General features: G+C 33.7%; 1 long non-coding RNA gene across 1 annotated transcript; it reads left to right on the top strand.

The window, feature by feature from the left end:
• Window positions 1-2,216: 2,216 nt before the first annotated feature.
• LOC132750136 (uncharacterized) lies at window positions 2,217-4,027 on the top strand. Its single transcript, XR_009628505.1, has 4 exons — window positions 2,217-2,350; window positions 2,794-2,932; window positions 3,452-3,535; window positions 3,917-4,027. It is a non-coding gene; the product is annotated as an uncharacterized LOC132750136 (long non-coding RNA).
• Window positions 4,028-12,813: the final 8,786 nt, after the last annotated feature.

Raw genomic sequence — 12,813 nt, 5'->3', positions numbered from 1 at the left:
CTTACTTATTCAAAATAAACGCATATTTATCTGCGCCCATGCAATTATTTAAATCATATACACTTTTAGTCTTTAAACATGATTATTGTGCAGCAAATATGTATTCCCGTATGCAAGGTATGTAACAAGTTTTTTAGATGCGTGATAATTGTGTTGGAGCAGTGGTATATCAAGTTGTTAAATGTTACCTAACCAATATTAACGTTACTCCATTTATTTCTTCTTGTCCAATACTTTGCATTATATACAAAATGCTGAACAAGAATAATACATTGATGTAGTCATTCTTTCCACCATACTGTTCCATTTTAAGGACATCACGATTTACGTAAACACATAAAAACCAGTCTCAGATGTAAATGTGCTATTATTACGTCTGCTTGTAATTGTCACTTGCTTTTTTATTCCTCATTTTATAATTATTTTGCTATTTTACTGTTAAAGATGAAGGAATGGTGCTCACAATAACCTTTATAACTTTTAATTTAAAGTGTTTTTTTCCCGAAACGTCGTCACGGAAAACAATAAAATAATCATAATACACGTGATATTAAATTAAATGATATTTCAGATCATTTGATGAATTCTATAATTTGAATTGTATTCAATCAATTAACCGTAAATAATTGTGAATCTGAAAACAAACCGTATGTTAAAAAATCACATCAACTTCTCTTCGCAGACAACTGAATGAAATATTTAATAATTAGTTATCAAACACTAGTAAGAAAATATAAATAATGTTATTCCTTCAAACGAAATAAGTTTCCTTAAACGAGTCTACTTTCTTTTAAATCAAAACACGCATAAATGAGGGCCATTATATAAAAAATAAGAATTACTTAATGTTCTACAAATTACCAGATAATTTGCATAGAAACTGACATAATATGATGAATGTGATTGCGTCAATGATTTATGGCGTGGCTCGAAATGATTTCGAGACAATATTTCATACGGTTTAGGCGTTTTACTTTATCACCCCTTATTAGAATCATAAAATATTTATTGACATTGTGATATTACAGTTTTCTCTTTGATTGCCAATGAGTAAAAACAGAAAAAATGAAAATTAAAAATTAAACTTCATAATGCCATGTACATGTATCCATGTTCTAAATGGAGCCATATACTAGTTAAAATCATTTGATTTCAAAAAGGAAACATAAAAATGCCAGTGTAACAATATTGTAGAGTTCCACAAGTTAATGCTATTTAAAGTTACCTTAGCACTTTGACATTAGGTATATTTTCATTTATTCTTGACAAACATTTTTGTTGATATAACCAGCAATAAAACACAAGATGAGTCATATTCCGCTTTAGAATGACAAAACATACACTGATACGAATAGCATATACACCAGGGGCGTCCTTGGGCGTGCCGTTCTTTTTGTTCTTCTTTGTCCGGCTCGCGGTGAAGTCGCTCTAACGACGCGAACACGGTCCGAGAACATTGTTCCCGGGTCAAAATTTCACACTACCTACTAACCGGGAGGACCGGGAATTACTCCAGAACAAAATGGCGGAAATTGAAAATAAGACAAATGTTAACATAATTCATAGCGTAAAATCTCTCTTAAGACGTTAAAAAAAATGTTGTAAATTAACGAATTACAACAGTATACACTGATAACCGTGAATATAGATTACATACAGTGTGTCTAACGTCATTGATAGTACATGTGGTTGGCTAAGGGGCGTTTCGTACTCAACTTCTTCGTAACTGTCAAAATAATATTTCAAGGCATTAGTCAATTTAAAACACAACTATAATATTAATATATTTTTTATGTTAACACTTTATTATTCTGCCCACATAATTCTCGTATTTTACTTGTTTTTTGTACACGTGTAATAGTTTTGTTTCAAGCTCACGAGGTGGGATTCCTTGCGCCAAAATAATGGTGGACCAAAGTGTTTATTTAAATGGCATGTACATATTAAATGTAAATCTTGTTAGATCTATTTATAGTAAATCTTGTTAGATCTATTTATATGTTACATAAATGTGCTAGTCTAGAAAATTTTTTTATTAATAAATAATTGAAATCTTTTGGATTTCAGTCATTCCTCTCAAAAAATTTGAGGGTGAACTGTTTTACCAATTTAAGGGGGTGAGTTTGTCTTCAGTTTTTGAGGGCGTGAGTTGTCTAGTTACTTTTTTACCCCTTGTGGTATACTATGTCCAATACTCTAACATATTAACTTTTTTCTTTCAGATGTCTAATATAGATGGACGCTGGACTTGTTACCTTTGCCACCATTGCCCTTCTTCAGCTAATTATCAAAGCTTATCAAAACAAGAAGACAGTAAGAAAACGATTGTTTTTGTGGATACAGATTACAGGTTCTTATTTAATCATGTTGATATTGCTTGATTATGTAATAATATGTTAAAGATCAATTAGTATGGCATGACAATTTATATAATGTGGCATGAATTTAAATGTGCCGGCTGGATTTTAGAAATGTATAACTGCTTAACAATTTAAAAGGAACAACTCTCAGTGCAAGATCTATTTCATTGCGATAGAAAATAGAATCATATAGCATTTTGTATTACAATATAAACTTACAGTTTGAAAGCACTTCCAAAAACATATCTGGTTTTGGTAGTGTTGTTTACCAGTGGAAGAGGTTTTTGATATAGTTAGTATAGTATATTTATTTCTCTAATTCAAATCCATGTTGACTTGATCCAGTTGCCACCCATTAAAAATATTTGGATATATATTATTGTATTGTACTTTGCTTAAGAAATTACGATAATGTAAGAGAAACTATTTTCAGGTTGTATCTGCGCTGTTGCCATTGTCATTTAGCCTTTCATCCTCAGTGTGAAGTGTTTGAGCTAGAGCTTATTCTTACTGGCGAAGTAAAAGAAATTTTGTGCACACCTTGCGCAAGCAAAAATGGCTGATGATAATAGGTAAATAAAAGTGAGAAAATAAAGTTATTCAAAATATTATATCTGCATCAAGTAATAGTCAACATCTTTGATGTTATAATGTGGCTGCCAGTATTTTTATTATTGTGAGGATATTATTGAATTTGGTTATTAGTATATATATTAGTATATGCATATACTAATATTGAAATATTTATTCATCATATTTATTTTTAATTCAAGACTTTGAAATATGAAAAACTTTTTAAACACAATGGTGAAGTATTAGTTTGTGAAATTAAGTCTACATTCCTGCTTGTGTATTTGCATGAATTTTCATGCATTGCCACAGTAATTGAAACGCTTTTCATGTATCAGTTATAACTGTTATAGCACATTATCATAAAGATGTAGACAGTTTATTGTAATTATTCATCAAAATTGTTTAATTGTTTTTGATAAATATTGGATCTCCTTAAAAGCTTTAAGTTTTTTTTATCATTTTTCAGACTTGGTAAAAGACATGTAACACAGATAAATGTTTGACTTTTTCTTTTTCAGAGTCTATGTACAGTTGGAATCAAGTGGAGGTGGCCAGACTTTACTTTTGGTTGATAGTGATATGGCTAAAACAATTACAGAATGGTATGATATATTATTATCTTAAATTTATGACATAATTTATACATGTATGAATTGATGTATGTAACCTTCAAGTCAAAAGTAGTAACAAGCATACCTAGGATTCCAAATTTACATAAAAACCAAGTTGATCTGCAAGACCAGTTTTCTCTACATACCATCACAAACTCCAGTTTCTCACTCTTTTTTTTAAAAATTTATAGTCTTTAATTAAGATATGCCTAAAGAATAACTTAGCTACTAAGTTAATGTGTTTGCTTATATTCATCAACAGGTCAGCTCTGGCAGGATAATGAACATGGTAAAATTATTACTGGTAAAACCCAAATCATTAGTATGATCAAGTATTCTGTTATACCAACTGTTTCAGATAATTTGTTTCAGATGCAACTTTCCGTGAAAATTTTCAAAGGTGCCTCCAAGGATCAGAAGAAAATAAAGCTGAAGACAATTCATGTAAATCTGAAGAAATAATGAAAGATGATAACAAAGGAGGTATTTGTATAATGTATTACAACCTTCCTGGTAAATCTCAAAAATAAGCTAATATATCTGCCATAATGAATAAATACTTTTTAATACTTTCCAACTGACTGGAGAGGTGCATGATATGTTAAACACGATATACATGTTTACATGTATGTTAAGTAAATGGCATAACAACTTTTGAAAAAGGAAGTAAGAAATTAGATGGCTTCTTAACATCAAAATATCATTAAATGTGAAATCTAATGTTACTGTCCAAATCCAATGATAATCCAGTGCAATATCTGGACATCCACGCAGTGTTAAGTTTAAAAAGGTAATTTTCTGTATATATCTTTGCGAGGTAAGATGGCAACCTCAAGCTAAACCCAGCTACTTGTTTCAATGCGTATTGAAAAAATGATGTAAAATTCCACCATGCAGAAGACTCACTCAACTTTTGTGGATGAAATTTCAGCAGTTTTGAAAGAAAAGGGCCACATTTTCACTGGGAAAAAATGTAGCAACAAAATGGAAGTCTCTAAAGAGAGACTATCCCGGGCTGTTGTCGACCACCATCCAACTCCAAAACTGGCTCAGACAAGAAAACTTGTAAGTTTTTTGATGACTTTAATCAACTTTATGGAAATAAGCCAAGTACCAGACCAAGTTTTACTATTCAATAGTGGTTCCACTACAAGTGCATTATCTAATCTTCAATGTACAGATGCTGGGTAAAGGTCAAATGCAGAAGTTTTCGCCAGTGAAATAGAAGATACAACTGACAGTGGGGAACCACCAGAAAAGAAACCAAAAACACCAGGCAGAAAAATAAAGAAAAAAGAAAACTGGTGTTGATAGAATGATTAGCTTTCTTACATCTTACCAGGATGCCCAAAAGCAGATGCAAGAGGAGCATGAAATGTTTGTAAAAGAACAGAATGCTGAAAAGCTTATTAAAAGATTTGATCAGTTGTTGGACATTTTGGCCAAAAAGTAATATTATTTGTCTTCCATAGAAGATAATTTTAGTGACAATGAGGACCTTATTATGTGCCCATCATTTGTTTTCTTTTCTCAAAATAGTTGGATAAGAGGTTTATCAATTTAATACATTTTTGTTTATATTTCACTGTTCATAAATAGTTATATTTACCATAAGCTGTTTTATTTCTTAGGATTGAAAGGCAATAGCACTTGTCAAAATTGTCATGAAGATTTTGTTATTTCCAACTAGTCATATTTGGTACTCATCATTATGCCATGTACACATTTGGAGAAATTGTTAGAGTTATATTCATAATTGTTGAAAGGCAATAGCACTTGGCAAAATTGTCATGAAGATTTTGTTATTTAAAACAGGTCTTATTTTGTACTCATCATTATGCCATGTACACATTTGGAGAAATTGTTAGAGAGTTATATTCATTATTGTCATGAAGATTTTGTTATTTCCAATTAGTCATATTTTGTAGTCATCATTATGCCACATACACATTTGAAGTACTTAGTTATATGTGTCATTGTTGTGATTTATTGATAATTATTGTGATATTTTGATTGTGTAAATGGCATCATTATTCAGTAAGAATTATGTTAATGATCTCATTATTCAGTAAGAATTATGTTAATGATCTCATTATTCAGTAAGAATTATGTTAATGATCTCATTATTTAGTAAGAATTATTTTGTATTTATTTATTGAGTTTATGTTGGAACTTGGCTTTCTACACAAACAGTGTAATAAAATTGAAGTTAAAGTTATAGTTTTGTTGCATTATTTTTTTTTGATGTTTACATGTAAATTATACAAATACTTATTGCTCCATATAGATATGTATCACCAATCATACTATGAGCTTTGGATGAAATTTGAGTTTGTGACTTGCAACATCTATTTTAATGCCAAGAAAATTATTTATACAAACAGAAAAACAAGCCATTATATTTTTAAAACTTTTTACTGCAGAAAAATGATAAAAGGAATATCATGAATAATTTCATATATGCTGGCCATATACAGTGATACTTTATAGAAAATGAAACAATCTTACACAATGCATTGTGTGACTTTAGAAATACTCATGTTGGTATAATGCTTAAACGACAAAATACACATGGAAACTATTAATAACAAAAGATGACAGAGAATTTTCAACGACTGTTGCCATGGAAAATGAAAATATGTTTTTGACCCTCAATAATGTCATTTATTTTAAACAAAAAAGTATGCTGCATCATCAAATCTTACAAAGTGTTTGCTATGGTATCCCGAATTTGTACAGCGTCTGCATTGTTTGCAAATATGTTGGGATAGTTGTTGACATCCTGAGCTTGATTCATGTCAATGAACTGTTCAATTTCATCTTTCAATTTCATGAAAAATGATGTACCATTTAATAAATGAAACATTACAGAATCGTGTTTAATGTAGGCCCCTACATGTATATTTACTAATTAAAATAGATAAATACAGAATCCCTAAAGAAAGCCCAACACGGCAAAATTGAAAATGTTGCAGGCTCGGTTTGATTGAGCCTGTTCATGGACGGTATTGGAAAGTGCAAGTTACCGTCCACGCCCCCTAGCACCGGCTTAAGCAGAATTCAACATTTAAACATGAAATGGTAAACATTTTGAATTTAGAAACATCCGCAGATGTGTTCATACGGCGGTTATCATGGAACCTTCAATGTGACACTTCCGTGCCATTCCATGAAAAGCGGCGTATGGTCCCCAAGTAATAAAAAGCGTGTGCCCTAAAAGGAGAAAACAATGGCGAAAACTAAATAAAATGGAATTTTGAAAGGGGATCAGAGGTTATGAAGCCTGCGTATCACAGATAAGACGTCAAAAGACAATTTAAAAAGCAGGCAACATATCCTAAGGGTGATTCAACATTATTCAAGTAGGAATATTGGAACCACCCAACACGAAAATGCCGAAAAGTTGAAACTAAAAATACCACAAGCACAACAATAATGTCGTGCTGAACGATCTTCAAGGATCGAAAATATAACATCATTGATTAAATGTACGGGGAGACTTTTTACAGCCGCCACACGGCACAAATAACACGGATGTGATCTTAAAATAGATAAATACAGAATCCCTAAAGAAAGCCCAACACGGCAAAATTGAAAATGTTGCAGGCTCGGTTTGATTGAGCCTGTTCATGGACGGTATTGGAAAGTGCAAGTTACCGTCCACGCCCCCTAGCACCGGCTTAAGCAGAATTCAACATTTAAACATGAAATGGTAAACATTTTGAATTTAGAAACATCCGCAGATGTGTTCATACGGCGGTTATCATGGAACCTTCAATGTGACACTTCCGTGCCATTCCATGAAAAGCGGCGTATGGTCCCCAAGTAATAAAAAGCGTGTGCCCTAAACGAGAAAACAATGGGCGAAACTAAATAAAATGGAATTTTGAAAGGGGATCTGAGGTTATGAAGTCTGCATATCACAGACATAGTCAAAAAGACCAATTTAATAAGTAGGCATCATCATCATAAGGGTGATTATACAGTATTCAAGTAGGAATACTCCGGAACCACCCAAGTTGAAAAAGGCCAAATAGAAGAAACTTAAGTACCACATTACATGTATACACAACAATAATGTCGTGCCTGAACGATCTCTCAAGGTCGCATGAATATAACATCATCGATTAAATGTACGGGGGAGACGTTTTACGCCGCACACACGGCACAAATAACACAGATGTGACAACGAAAATAGAGAATACCAGAATTCCGAAAAAAAAGATTGAAATTGTTGCACGGCCCGGCCTTCGGTTTGATTGAGCCTGTTCATGGACGGCAATGGAAAAGCTACCACGCAGCACTTGAACCTGTGTTGTGAAGTATAAAAATCTGGAAACACCAGTGTCCCTCTGAAGCATTAATCACAACAAAATTCCAAGACAATTGCAGACTTGGTTTTGATTCAGTCATTACATGAGGGATAATAAATACATAGTGCAACATCACGCCCCGACGCCAGAACTGGCTTTTTTTCTTAGCCATGTGATAACTCTCAGCAAATCTGTTCACACTTTACTATATGAAGAGGACACTGTTACCTCTAATAACTTTTGTTTAAACACATGGCCAATTAATTGTATTTTTATATGGCAAGTCACAGTTGAGTGCGGACAAGTAAAAATTTCTGGCCCAACTTGTCCGTGGGCAAATGGCAAAAATTTCATATTTCCACACCCTGTATCTGCTGTCAAAGGTTGATATATATTGATATAAAAATTTTACATCAATGACAGCAATGATAGCCATAATTGGCAATGGTTTTATATATATCTACTATATATATATATTATATATATATATATATATATACAAAACACATTCCTCCATTTACGGGGCATCGGTCTATTTAGACCATAACTTGTGGGGTTTATATTTAATGTGGGGCTACATAAGGCCTCGCAACCTCTGGCATATTTAAAACGATGTATGGGGGCGTTAGGCTACCCTTCTAACATAGTGCCCGTAGGGCCGTTTTAGTAGTAAATGATATAAAAGAAATGTCCCAACAAATGTATATATTTATTATGGGGTTTTATGTTATTTGAGTCAAATATTTTTTCACCTATGGTAAAAATCAAATATATAGTTTATATAATATAACTTAGTACCCTTAGTTCTGTTGTATTGGAAATGTTATTCTATAGGCCCTATATAGTGGCGTATTAAAAACTGACTGCATGAAATAATGCCACTTCAACTCGGTCTTATATATGGGCCCGTAGTGAAGATATTGTTGTGAATATATATAATATATATATATATATATTGTTTTAAAAGATTAGTCTACTGCGCAAGGGAATTTTTAAACTGAAAACTTGCAACCAAAACAAGAGCCACCGCCGGCGGGGGCAACGCTCCGACTTTTTACTTTCTTCTAAAACAGCAAACAAAAGAAAATGTTTTAACAAAAATTAACGTTTCCATTTTTCATAAAATTAATCATTCTGTTTTGTCACATTAGTAATTGTCTATATATTTTATATACTATAATTTACTAATTTTTTATATATATAAAGAGAGACACCCAATTCGAAGTCACATGGTGGTATCACGTGGTGAAGTCTCGTGGTGGTGTCACGTGGTGAAGTCTTGTGGTGGTGTCACGTGGTGAATTCACGTGGTAGTCATGTGGTGTAGTCACGTGGTGGAGTCACGTGGTGGTGTCACGTGGTGGAGTAAGTAGTGGAGTCACGTGGTGGTGTCACGTGGTGAAGTCACGATAAACAACAAGGTCTTGTCTTTAAGTATATTCTGTTATAATATGAAGTTGATCCCTTCAATAATAGCAAAGTAACAGCTAGTTACAGCCAAAACAAAGTCAAGGTCATTCATGAGTGAAGGTCAATGTCTGTCGGGTTATTTTTAAGGGTTATCCTTGAAGACTATTATGTTCAAGTTTGAAGACAATCCATTCAAAAATAACAAAGTTACAGCCAATAATAGCCAAAAACATGAACATTTCAATAATTTGACCTTCAAAGTCAAGGTCATTTATGAGTGAAGGTCAAGGTCTGTCGGGTTATTTTTAAGGGTTATCCTCGAAGATTATTATCTTCAAGTTTGAAGACAATCCATTCAAAAATAACAAAGTTACAGCCAATAATAGCCAAAAACATGACAATTTCAATAATTTGACATTCAAAGGCAAGGTCATTTATGAGTGAAGGTCAAGGTCTGTCAGGTTATTTTAAAGGGATATCCTTGAAGATTATTATCTTCAAGTTTGAAGACAATCCATTCAAAAATAACAAAGTTACAGCCAATAACAGCATGAACAAGCAAAATTTGGACTTTTAACCTTAAAGGTCAAGGTCACTTATGGATGAAGGTCAAAATTAGTGTGGTCTTCTGAAAGGTCTTGTCTTAAGGGTTGTTGTGGCCAAGTATGAAGACAATACACCAAGAAATAAAAAAAATATGATCCAGGTACAAGTTTGCGGACGGCAACGGCTACGGCAACGGCAACGCCGCCGCGACTATAACAATACAAAAAAAAAAGTTGAGCTAAAAACTATAACACGGTAACTAAAACAGTAACTGCTACATGCTAAACAGTAAGTACCAAAAAATAGATAACTACAGAATCCCTAAAGAAAGCCAAACACGGCAAAATTGAAAATGTTGCAGGCTCGGTTTGATTGAGCCTGTTCATGGACGGTACTGGAAAGTGCAAGTTACCGTCCACGCCCAGTCCTCTTGTATATAGTTTACTGTCAGAAAATATCTCTAATTTCGCAGTTTGAAAGCATGATGGACGTGAAAAAAGTACATTTATGGCTTATTCAATTCGACAAAACATAGTATATCTATTTGTATCCTGATCAAGCTGTTGTGGATACAAAAGCAGAGAGATACATGTTACTTATAGTTCAATATTGGACAAATGAGAAAAACAATAGCAAGGGAGCCACCGCAATTATTTTGTTTATTTATCCAATATTGAACTACAATAGTTATAGTTTAAATCTGATTTTCATACTATCTGAATGATTTTTAGTAATTGACATTACATGAATCACTGAGCGTCATCAGAAAAAAAGTACAAGCACCTTTCATAGACAGGTGATGACAAAAGGAAATTGTCTGGACCTAAATCTGCCAATGAAATAAGTCGTTTTCACACAGGGAATTGGGAGAATTCAGAAGTATACATGTAGGTGATGAAATGGATTTTTACGTTTTCAGAAGAGGTGCAGTGTTGGATACACATATTTATCACTAGGTAGGAATAATATATCAGTATTTTAACTACAGGTAAGTGCTCATAGGAGCATTTTCAGATTAGGTCTCGTTTATGAGAGGGTGCATAACATTGTCTTGAGCAAAGATTCTCCCTTTTATAGAGGAAAAGCACTATTTCGAAAAAATACATACTTGAAACTAGGGGACATGTGCCATCAGGCACCAATTCCTGAACTTGTTAATATAACTGCACTTCAAACTTTTCTATAAAAGACGGTGCCACAGTTACAGTACTTTAAGTTCTTTTTACCCTTGTTATTTATGTAGGCCCATGAACCAAATATGCGGGCTAAAACATGAGGAGATAATACAATGTTAGTAATAAGACATCAAGTTCAAAGTATATTAAGTATTTAAATTACATTGCGTTATCTGCCTTGGAGTATACAACTGTAAATGTTTTGTCATTGTTTTCAATATCAGTATCCTCTGTTTCCAAGGCCGGCCACTTCACCTTCTTTGGCAGGCCTGGACGATGGCTGTAAACGACAGCCATTATCTGAAGAAAAAAAAACAAGTTACCCTCAGTGATGTACCAGTTGAACAAAATCAAATCAGACTTGGCTGTGACCTGTCTGTATAAACTTAGCTTTAATCAATATAACAATTTGAAATGAGCCACCCATGAATTATCTGGGGTATAGCTATCCATCATGCAGGTTTTTCTTTAAAATAAATTGACTCCGATAGTTGGCCAGGTTTTTTTTCCCCCAAAACATTCTATTTTCCTTTTAAACTGGATCAGATTTTAATTTAAATATTTATATGGTTTAAAATGTTAATTATCCCCCGCCGATGGAATCGGGAGGGGGATATAGTTTTGGCATTGTCCGTCCATCCGTCCGTCCGAATTTCGTTTCTGGAGTAGTTCTCTGCAACTACTGGCTGGAATTCAACGAAACTTTATGGGAATCATCAATATCAAGAGGAGATGCGCATATCGTCGGCTTGTTCCGGTCAGACACTTTAACTCAGAGTTATGGCCCTTGATTAGTTATGTAGTATGCATATAGAGTAAAAATCGTTTCCGCACTACTTCTCTGCAACTACTGGCTGGAATTCAACGAAACTTTATGGGAATCATCAATACCAAGAGGAGATGCGCATATCGTCGGCTTGTTCCGGTCAGACACTTTAACTCTGAGTTATGGCCCTTGATTAGTTATGCAGTATCATATGTAGTAAAAATCGTTTCCGCGCTACTTCTCTGCAACTACTGGCTGGAATTCAACGAAACTTTATGGGAACCTTCAATACCAAGAGGAGATGTGCATATCGTCGGCTTGTTAGGGTCAGACACTTTAACTCAGAGTTATGGCCCTTGATTAGTTATGCAATATGCATATGTAGTAAAAATCGTTTCCGGAGTAGTTTTCTGCAACTACTGGCTGGAATTCAACGAAACTTTATAGGAATCATCAATATCAAGAGGAGATGCGCATATCGTCGGCTTGTTCCGGTCAGACCCTTTAACTCAGAGTTATGGCCCTTGATTAGTTATGTAGTATGCATATAGAGTAAAAATCGTTTCCGCACTACTTCTCTGCAACTACTGGCTTGAATTCAACGAAACTTTATGGGAACCTTCAATACCAAGAGGAGATGCGCATATCGTCGGCTTGTTCCGGTCAGACACTTTAAGTCAGAGTTATGGCCCTTGATTAGTTATACAGTATCCATATAGATATAGATCCGTATTTGTTTCCTTGCTACATCTCTGCTACTACTGGCTGGAATTCAATGAAACTTTATGGGATACTAAGAGGAGATATGCATATAGTCGCCTTGTTCCAGTCAGATACTTATAACTCAGATTTATGGCCCTTGATTAGTTATGTAGTATGCATACATCTCATTGACATTTCCAGATTTTACTATTAAACACAAAGTTTTGGCTCTGTTATTGCCCTGAATAATTATCAAGTTCAAAGAATATTACTGTTTATGCCATGATTAATATATAAATAAAGCCTTATGTCTTCAGTTGTTGTGTAAATAATAACCAGTACTCGGCGGGGGATATA

This window comes from Ruditapes philippinarum, unplaced genomic scaffold (genome assembly GCF_026571515.1).
Source record: "Ruditapes philippinarum isolate M1 unplaced genomic scaffold, ASM2657151v2 ctg3075_1_1_1_1, whole genome shotgun sequence".
Classification (NCBI taxonomy): Eukaryota; Metazoa; Mollusca; class Bivalvia; order Venerida; family Veneridae; genus Ruditapes; species Ruditapes philippinarum.
Note: the sequence above shows the minus strand (reverse complement) of the source record. Positions and strands in the feature narration are given on the sequence as shown.